Consider the following 10,443-nt stretch of genomic DNA (forward strand, 5'->3'; position numbering starts at 1 on the left):
GTTTCCACTTGATGAGAAATTTTCTATTTTAATTTGCATTAAATTTTTCTATTCAATATAATGTAGATTACGATAGACGAATGAGCTGAACAAACCAACAACATTTTCATTATTTTATTATGATTATCATGTTAAAATTCAATTATTTGTTTCAACAGAATATTCAATTGCACTTTAACTGCATTTAATGTACAATAATTAAAACCCATTATTTTTTCACAAAATAATCAAAGCGTACGGAAAAAAGAATTGTCAACTCTTATGAATTGAGTCTTGATTGTTTCTAGTCGTTCCATTTCATAGTCTGACAGATTCTTCATATGCACAATCATAGTTTTTATTAACTAACAATTGTAAATAGTATTGTGCTTGAAATGAGTAAATGTACAAAATTTTCCTTTCGAGTTAAGAGTTGAGACTGAGGGAGTTGATCGGCAGGTCAGGGTGATGATAAATGATACAAAATCAGTATAATTTGTTTTCAATTCTGTTGGCGAATGTAACAAAATTTTACTTCATACTGATACATCTAAGGAAATTATCAGATAGCTTGTCTCACCAATTTTGTGCACAAAGTTCATTTTAATATGAGAACAGAATCGCCTCCATTATGTTATTATTTGGATGAAACGCATGGAGCACATGAGAAATAACACCCTCTTTCATGGATTATATCGCCGTTTGAATAATCTTCTTCGTCTATCTATTTCATTTAACAGAGTAACTCTAATTTCAAGCATTTGTTAATAAACTACAAATCACACTTCATATGTATTTAGTTTTGTGTTCAATTTGGAACCTTAAATCACAATGATTTCTTCGTTTGTCCAAAAACTAGTTCTAATTGTAGTTTTCATTGCAATTAGCTGTGAAACTAAAGATAATTGTGATTATTCTTGCTTAACTAAAACCTATTCTTACAAGGATGTGGATAAAGATGTTTCCAGTGTCACTTTCACAGCAAAACAAGTCAATGGAGTCAACTATTTGACCATAGATCTTGTTGGATATAATATCAAAGAGTCTGAATATCAACAAGTCTCTGTTTCAATTACAAGTGATCCTGCTGTTAATAAATATTATTGTGAACGGACTGTATTAGGATCTACTGCCGCATATTACCAGAGTCCACATAAGCAAATCACCAATGGTTCATCAATATACCGAGATAATACTTTATACTGTTCTTGGACAATGTCTAGATCAGATTATATTTGGCCAACGAATTCAAATGGCAATGAATTAGATCTGGAATTTAATTATAATTATGATGTATTGTTAGCCAATAATGATCAAACCTTAATGGCCGCTGCAAACATTAAAGATTTACCCATTTATCAAATGAAATTTTTGAATTGTTGCTACAAGGTCCATGGGAATGACAAAGTTCAGCTATTTGTCAGACAAACAGACAATTCAAATGATTTTTATATTTTTGTATTGGAGGATGATACTTCATCATCAGGTTACATTACTTCTGTTGATTTAACTGGATCAGATTCGAGTCAACTTACTTTTGATTGTTATTTCTCAAGCGATTATGTTGATGCTATTTTGAAAACGGATGGCCAATCTGCTTCAATCAATAAACAACTTTTATATTCTGATGTATCAAACGGAAAGGTTTGCACTTGGTCGATTCCATTGTCAATTCAAGGATCATTTGGAAAATATGATACCTCGAATCGCGTTTATGATTTGCAAATATCAGTGGATGATATAAATGTTTATACAGAGAAGGGCATTCCGCTAAAAAGTTCAGGTTCAATACAAATTGCAAATATATTCATTGTATTTTCAGCATTTTTGTTGCACCAGAGAATACTTTAAAATTGTAAACCATTATTAAACCAATTAATAAAATTAAAATATATCACGCAACATCAAACAATTGACTATTGCCTTATTTACACGAGTTTTTTTAATCTATTTTAAATGACCTAAAATACCTTTAATTTTGAGAATGATTATTTTGCTGTGAAACAAATCGATTCGATTTTTCCTGGCTTCAGATTTGAGAAAGTTCCTACCTCGAGGGATGGTAGCACCTGAAGAGCCTAAACTTATTTCAACCTGAGCCTAAAATTTCAAAACACGAGCATTTCAACCCTGAACGAGTATCTCAACCTTTAATCATTTGAAATTTTTGTCAATAAAGGTCAACACTCCACAGAGGGTGGTTATAAACAAATGGTATCCAGCCATATCATACCATTGAAATGAAACTATCTAAAAACAAAATTACAATCGCAATTACTGATTCCAAAATTGATCATCATTGTTTCACTAATTTATGAAATATTATTATTATCCCATATTCTTTTCGATAACGAAAAAATAAAATTCCCTCAATAATGAACAATTATTAAAACGAAATGTCTTCAATGAAAACACAAGTCTATTTTGATTGTAATTTTACTTTTTGTTTTTTTCTGGTAAAATTGTTAGCTTTTAAAAATATTTGGAAGTAATTTTTACAGTTACCGAAATAAATTGCTTGATTCGGTAATAATTTGGGCTCAAACGGCTCATTAGGACTGATAAATTTCATATTATATCTGGTAAGAAGATAAGATATTTAAACTCATGATTTTAACACCTGCATGGTACTTATTATGCATTACATATGGTTAGGTTAATGAATGAATTTGGTTTTTGTTAGAGAAAGAAACTATTCTCCAGAAATTGTGAGTTACTCTTCAGTGAAAGATTAATTTAATTCACATTTAGATCCGTTGATTGTTAGGGACATGCAAAATGAGTAGATTCGTGCAATTTAAACATTTCTCTGATCAGTAGTCTACGAGAAAATCGGGTTCGAAGATAAAACTTCGATCGCTTTTTGTAGAGTTTTGCGGCCAGACATTTTCATGAAACTAATTATCCTGTTGTAACTTTTGATGGTTAATCAGACTATCCACTTATTTTGACAAACAAAACTTTTCTTTTTCTTTAAAGCAGATAAGTTCGATTGTTAATTAAATCGAAGGCATTCTGTGACCATAATAGTTAGAGAGCTGAAACTTGTTATTAGCCCATAAAAACTGTCTATACACATTATGGAATGAATAATTTTTTCAATAGATGTACAGTTCTGTTAGTTTTGGCAATTAAGCTAAAAACTTCGAGTCTCGATATTTCGATAATGGCATCACCCACATTCATCATTATTTCACTAATTAAATCCTTTACTAATTTATAACTCAATTCACTTTTATAACTTTCCATTAGTTAATTTTGTTCATGATTATTGGTGTTTAAATGGACGAGTAACAACTTATTTAACAAACTAAGCTCATCTCAACCCATTTCTTGGTTTTTAAAACAATTTTCTGGTTAAACTTTGAAATGAAATGCAAAGAGAACTGTCAATGGCTCGAAAGTTTGAGTAAAGATTTGAGACTTGGTGGGTTTGTAGGGACATAAAAACTGCGTCGATTATTACTATTAATGGATTCATCCGATGGACAGTTTTCGATAAAATCGAGTCCAAAGTTGAAACTTCGATTGCCTTTTGTGAAGCTATGGAAGAAGATTTATTCGTAAAACTCATTTTAATGATGTAACTTTTGATTGATGACCAGAAAATGCACTTATCTCGACAAATAAAACTTTCGGTTTTCTGTAAAACAGATAAGTTCGATTTTCAATTAAACCGATGGCATTTTGTGAACATAATAGTTAGAGCGCTGAAACTTGTTATTGTTCTATGAAAATTGTTTGCACATATCATGGTTTGAATTATTTTTTCAATAGACCAACAGTTCTCTTTATTTTGGCTATTGGACTGAAAACTTTATGCATCGATATTTCGATAATGGTAGTACATTAAAGCATCATTCTTTGACAAATCACTAGATTTTATTAGGAATCATAATACCTTCAAATTTTAGATTATTCAAGAAGCTACGCAAAAATTTATAACATTGCATTACTCAGGGTGTTAGTTTTGATATTTGGTTAACAAAGGTAAATGTTTATTTACGATATGTTATAATAACGTTCATCTTTGAGGGAATTGGCAAGGATTTCTGGTTTTTTCAGTCATATCATGTTGTAGCCTATGACAACATTTAATGATTTAGCCAAGAAATATGGTTCTGGGTTTTATTCTTGTTGCAATATCGCTATCCAAAGTTTTAAGCCAAATTGCCAGAATCGAGAGAACTTTTGATCTGTTGTAAAAAGCATATGAACCATGATATGAACAAACAATATTTACACACTCATAATAAGTTTCAGCTCGCTAACTAATATATTCAAAGAATGATATCGATTCAAACAAAAAGCGACTTTGATCTGTTGCACAGAAATGCAAAATGTTATTGCTTAAAATGAGACCATTTTCTGGTTTTCCATCAAAATTCACATCAGTAAAATGAATTTTATGAAAAAATCTAATTCCATAGCTTCACAAAAGGCAATCGAAGTTTCAACTTTGGACTCGATTTTATCGAAAACTGTCCATCGGATGAATCCTTTAATAGTAGTAATCGACTCAGTTTTTATGTCCCTACAAAACACATTAAGTCTCAACTCTTTACTCAAACGTTCGAGCCATTGGCATTACTTTTTGCATTTCATTTCAAAGTTTAACCAGAAAATTGTTTTAAAAACCAAGAAATGGGTTGAGATGAGCTTAGTTTGTTAAATAAGTTGTTACTCGTCCATTTACACACCAATAATCATGAACAAAATTCCCAAATAGAAAGTTATAAAAGGGAATTGAGTTAAAAATTAATAAAGGATTAAATAAGTGAAAGAATTATGAATGTGGGTGATGCCATTATCGAAATATCGATGTATAAAGTTTTCAGTCCAATAGCCAAAATGAAGTGAACTGTTGGTCTATTGAAAAAATAATTCAAACCATGATATGTGCAAACAATTTGCATAGACCAATACAAGTTTCAGCGCTCAAACTATTATGGTCACAAAATGCCATCGGTTTAATTAAAAATCGAACTTATCTGTTTTTCAGAAAACCGAAAATTTATTTGTCGAGATAAGTGCATTTTCTGGTTATCCATTAAAAGTTACATCATAAAAATGAAGTTTGATGAAAATATCTGAACATATAACTGTACAAAAAGACGAACGAAGTTTCAACTTCGAAGTCGATTTTCGTGAAAACTATTGACCATTTAAAGATTTAAATCGCACAAACGGGGCAGTTTTTATGGTTCTACAAACTAACAGAGTCTAAATTTGAAAGAAATTCATTTTAACCCGTTCTTGTCCTTCGTTTTATTTGTTTATGCAGAAATGTTACATTTGTATTAACAACCTTACATTGAATTTGTTTTGCTGCAAAATTAACACTGGTTACATTTTTGTTCCCATTCTTGTATAAATTAACTTTTAGTTGAACAACGGAAATTGAACGTATCTTTAGCTCGACAGCAAATTTAATGAAATGTATTACAATTAGAAATCGGTTTTAGAAATAAGTTTCAAATAATAAGTCAGTAGTTTATTTTGTTTTTGTTTAGTGTTGATCGATGTATTATCATGAGATATTTTCATTAATTAGTTAGTTAATTGGTTAGCAATTCTAAAGAATCATCTGACGCAACAAAAACGCGGCGAATAAAATAAATATATTCGAAGTTTGCGTTAAACCTGAACCTTTTAGCGGTATTCCCTTCGCTGTATAAACATCTTTACCATCCACATTCACTTTCAAATCATAAATACGGTTTCTGGTATCATGATATCCAATCGTTGAATTGAATGACAGTGGAATCGACCATGTGCAAAGTTTTCCTGCTAAAACGTTTTTAGTATAAATTTGTGTATTAATTGAAGTTGATTGGCCATCCATTTCCAGATGACCATCCACCCAATTGCTTGCAAAATAACATTCAAAACGAAGTTTACTCGAATCTGATCCAGTTAACTCAACAGATGTAAAGTAAGCTGATGGTACACTATCCGTCAATATAAAAATATCAAAACCATTTGAAATGTTTGTTTGCCTGACAAATAACTGAACTTTGTCATTACCATGGACTTTGTAGCAGCAATTCAAAAATTTCAAATGATAAATGGGTAAATCTTTAATGTCTGTAGCAGCCATAAAGCTGTGATCGATATTGGATAACATTACACCATAATTAGAATCAGATTCCAAATCCAATCCTTTGCCAATTGAGTTTTTCGGCCAAATTGAATCTTCTCTGGATATTGTCCAAGAACAGTATAAAGTATGACTTTGGTATTCAAATGAGCCACTGATGATTTGGCCTTGTGGACCATTGAAATATGCGGTCATAGATCCGTATCTATTCCTTTCACAAATATATTTGTTGCTATCGGAGCCACTATTAATTGAAACAAAAACTTGTTGATATTCAGGTTCTTTGATATTATATCCAACAAGATTTATGGTCAAATAGTTAACTCCATTGATCTGTTTTGCTGTGAATGTGACACTGGCTACATCTTTGTCCACATCCTTGTAAGAATAGGTTTTACTTAAGCAAGAATAGTCACAAGTAGTTGCCGTTTCACAGCTAATTGCAATGATAACTACAATTAGAACTAGGTTTTGAACAAATGAAGATTCCATTGTAATTTTAATTTCCAATTGAACAAAAAATTAAATACTTATGAAGTGTGAAACGTAATTGATTGTTAATAAATAGTTGAAAATATGAGTTAATCTGTTAAATTAAATAGATTGACGAAGATTATCCAAACAGGGATATAATTTATGAAAAAGGGTGATATTTATCATTTACTTGATTTTGGTTAGCTAATTTATTATAATCGAATTACCAGAAAATCAATCAAACATGCAAATTACAAATTACCAAAGAGAGAGAGAGAGAGGATTTGGTTGTTACTAAAAAGACATAAATTTAACATTTGCACAAGTTAACACAGATGGGCAAAACTGGGTAAAAAAATGTCCGTTTCAAATTTAGATTCTGTATGTTTGTTAACGCACGCAAAATGAGTCCAGTTGTTTCATTGAAAAGTTTCTCTGATCAATAGTTTCCACGAGAATCGGATTCGAAGTTGAAACTTCATTCGTGTTTTGAGCAGTTTTGTGACTAAATATTTTCATTAAATTTCATTTTACTGATGTAACTTTAGCTGGTTATTCAGTGTATACACTTAATTCGAGACATTAAATTTCCCGTTTTCTGTAAAACAGTTAAGTTCGATTTTTAATTAAATCGACGGCATTCTGTGACCATAGTAGTTAAAGTCCTGAAACTTGTTATTTGTCTATGTAAACTGATTGTAAATACCATGGACTGAATTCTTTTTTCAATAGATGTACAGTTCTCTTAGTTTTGGCAATTTGACTAAAAACTTCGAGTCTCGATATTTCGAGAATGGCATCACCCACATTCATTATACTTTCCACAATTCAATTCTTTACCAATAATAATCTAATTCAATCTGAAAACTTTGCATTAGCACATTTGTGTCATGATATTTGGGCTATAAATGTCCGAGTAGCAACTTGTTTAACAAACTAAACTCATCTTAACCCATTTCTTGGTTTTTAAAACAATTTTCTGGTTAAACTTTCAAATGAAATGCAAAGAGCACTGTCAATTGCTCGAACATTTAAGCAAAGATTTGAGACCTAATGAGTTTTGTAGGGACATAAAAACTGAGTAGATTACTACTATTAAAGGATTCATCCGATGGACAGTTTTCGATAAAATCAAGTCCAAAGTTGAAACTTCGATTGCTTTTTGTGAAGCTATTGAATTAGATTTTTCCATAAAACTCAATTTACTGATGTAAATTTTGATGGCCAACCAGAAAATTGTCTCATTATAAGAAATAACATTTTGCATTTCTGTAAAACAGATCAAAGTCAATTTTTGTTTAAATCGATATCATTCTGTGAACATAATAGTTAGCGAGCTGAAATTTATTATACGTGTGTAAATATTGTTTGTTCACATCATGGTTTCAATAATTTTCACAATAGATCAAGATTTCTCTTGATTTTGGCCATTGGAATGAAAACTTTGAACATCAATATTTCGACAACAATAGAACCCATAACCATCATTCTTTAACCAATCATTCAATTTTGTTAAAGACTATAATATGATATGACTGAAAACACAAGAAATCCTTGCCAATTCCTTCAAAGATGAATGTTATTATAACATATCATAACTAAAACATTTACCTTTGTTGGTCAAACATAAAATCTAACAACCTCAGTAATACAATGTAATAACTTTTTGCGTAGCTTCTTGAATAATCTGAAATTTGAATATATCACGATCCATAATAAAATCTAATGTTTTTCAAAGAATGATGCTTTTATGTGCTTTTATTATCGAAATATCAATGTTAAAAGTTTTTATTCCCATGGCCAAAATGAAGAAAACTTTTGATCTGTTGAAAAAAGCATTCAAACCATGATATGAAAAGACAATATTTACACACGCATAATAAGTTTCAGCTCGCTAACTATTATGTTCACAGAATTATATCGATTTAAACAAAAATGGACTTTGATCTGTTTTACAGAAATTTAAAATGTTATTTCTTATAATGAGACCATTTTCTGGTTGGTCATCAAAATTCACATCAGTAAAATGAGTTTTATGAAAAAATCTAATTCCATAGCTTCACAAAAGGCAATCGAAGTTTCAACTTTGGACTTGATTTTATCGAAAACTGTCGATCGGATAAATCCTTTAATAGTAGTAATCGACTCAGTTTTCATGTCCCTACAAAACACATTAGGTCTCAAATCTTTGCTTAAATGTTCGAGCCATTGGCATTACTTTTTGCATTTAATTTCCAAGTTTAACCAGAAAATTGGTTTAAAAACCAAGAAATGGGTTGAGATGAGCTTAGTTTGTTAAATAAGTTGTTACTCGTCCATTTAAACACCAATAATCCTGACCAAAATTAACTAATGGAAAGTTATAAAAGTGAATTGAGTTATAAATTAGTAAAGGATTAAATTGGTGGAATATGATGAATGTGAGTGATGCCATTCTCGAAATATCGAGACTCGAAGTTTTTAGTTAAATTGCCAAAATGGAGAGGACTGTACATCTATTGAAAAAAGAATTCAGTCCAGGGTAGTTACAATCAGTTTTCATAGACAAATAACAAGTTTCAGGACTCTTACTATCATGGCCACAGAATGCCGTCGATTTAATTAAAAATCGAGTTTAACTGTTTTACAGAAAACCGAAAATTTTATGTCTCAAAATAAGTGTATAGTCTGATTAACCAGCTAAAGTTACATCAGTAAAATGAAATTTGATGAAAATATCTAGACACAAAACTGCTCAAAAGACGAACGAAGTTTCAACTTCGAATCCGATTTTCGTGAAAACAATTGATCATTTAAAGATTTAAATCGCACGAACGGACTCAGTTTTTATGTGACTACAAATTAACAGAGTCTAAATTTGAATGAAATTCATTTTAACCCCTTTTTGCCCATTCGTTTCATTTGTTTGTGCATAAATGTTACAATTGTGTCTTTTTAGTAACAACCAGAGAATTTATTTTCTAGAAATTTTGAGTTACTCTTTCTTTTATTGTTGCTATTTCATCCAGAACTATTATCTAATTGTGCTCTCAAAAGTATTATTGAAGTCCACATCAATGAATATTCGTTTTAATCTAAAAAACATTACTTGCTGGTTATTTTCTGGTTGCTTTCTGGTTGTGTATAAGTTTTATTCATTTGAACAATATCAATTGTAATAGATTGAGATATTTAACTAGTAAAACAATTAGATTCAATAAACCATTTTATTGGCTTCTGGAATTTGAAATCAGCACAAATGCAATTAGTTGATAATGGTTATAATTATTTGATTTTTATTTGATTGTTATGGATCAAATAACTTTTATTTGAGGTTAAGATCGTTTACAAGTTAAGTTGAAGTCTTGAGTGTTTTGGTCAACTTTATATTTGAATCAGTTTGAATTGAAAACCTTACTAAACAATTTTTTATAAGACTCCATTTACCATAACATTAATTTAAACTCAAAGCTTCATATTCGCCTCCTAGAGAATCATCTGGCACAACGAAAATGCTGAAAATACAATGAATATATTTGCAATTTGTATTGAACCTCAACTGTTCAGCGGAATGCCCTTCTCTGTATAAACATTTATATCATCCGCTGATATTTTCAAATCATAAACCCGATTTCTGGTATCATGATATCCAATCGTTGAATTGATTGACAGTGGAATTGATCAAGTGCAAAATTTTCCTGTTAAAAAGTTTTTATTAGAAATTTGTGTATTAATTGAAGTTGATTCGCCATCCATTTCCAAATGACCAACCGCCCAATTTCTTATAAAATAACATTCAAAACCAAGTTGGCTCGAATCTGATCCAGTTAACTTAACAGAAATTTTTAAGTTGACGCTAGACTATCCGCCGGTATAAAGATATTAAAATCATTTGAATTGTCTGTTTGTCT

Source organism: Tetranychus urticae, chromosome 3, assembly GCF_039701765.1.
Source record: "Tetranychus urticae isolate SD_2017Ah chromosome 3, NJAU_TeUrti_SD_1.0, whole genome shotgun sequence".
NCBI lineage: Eukaryota > Metazoa > Arthropoda > Arachnida > Trombidiformes > Tetranychidae > Tetranychus > Tetranychus urticae.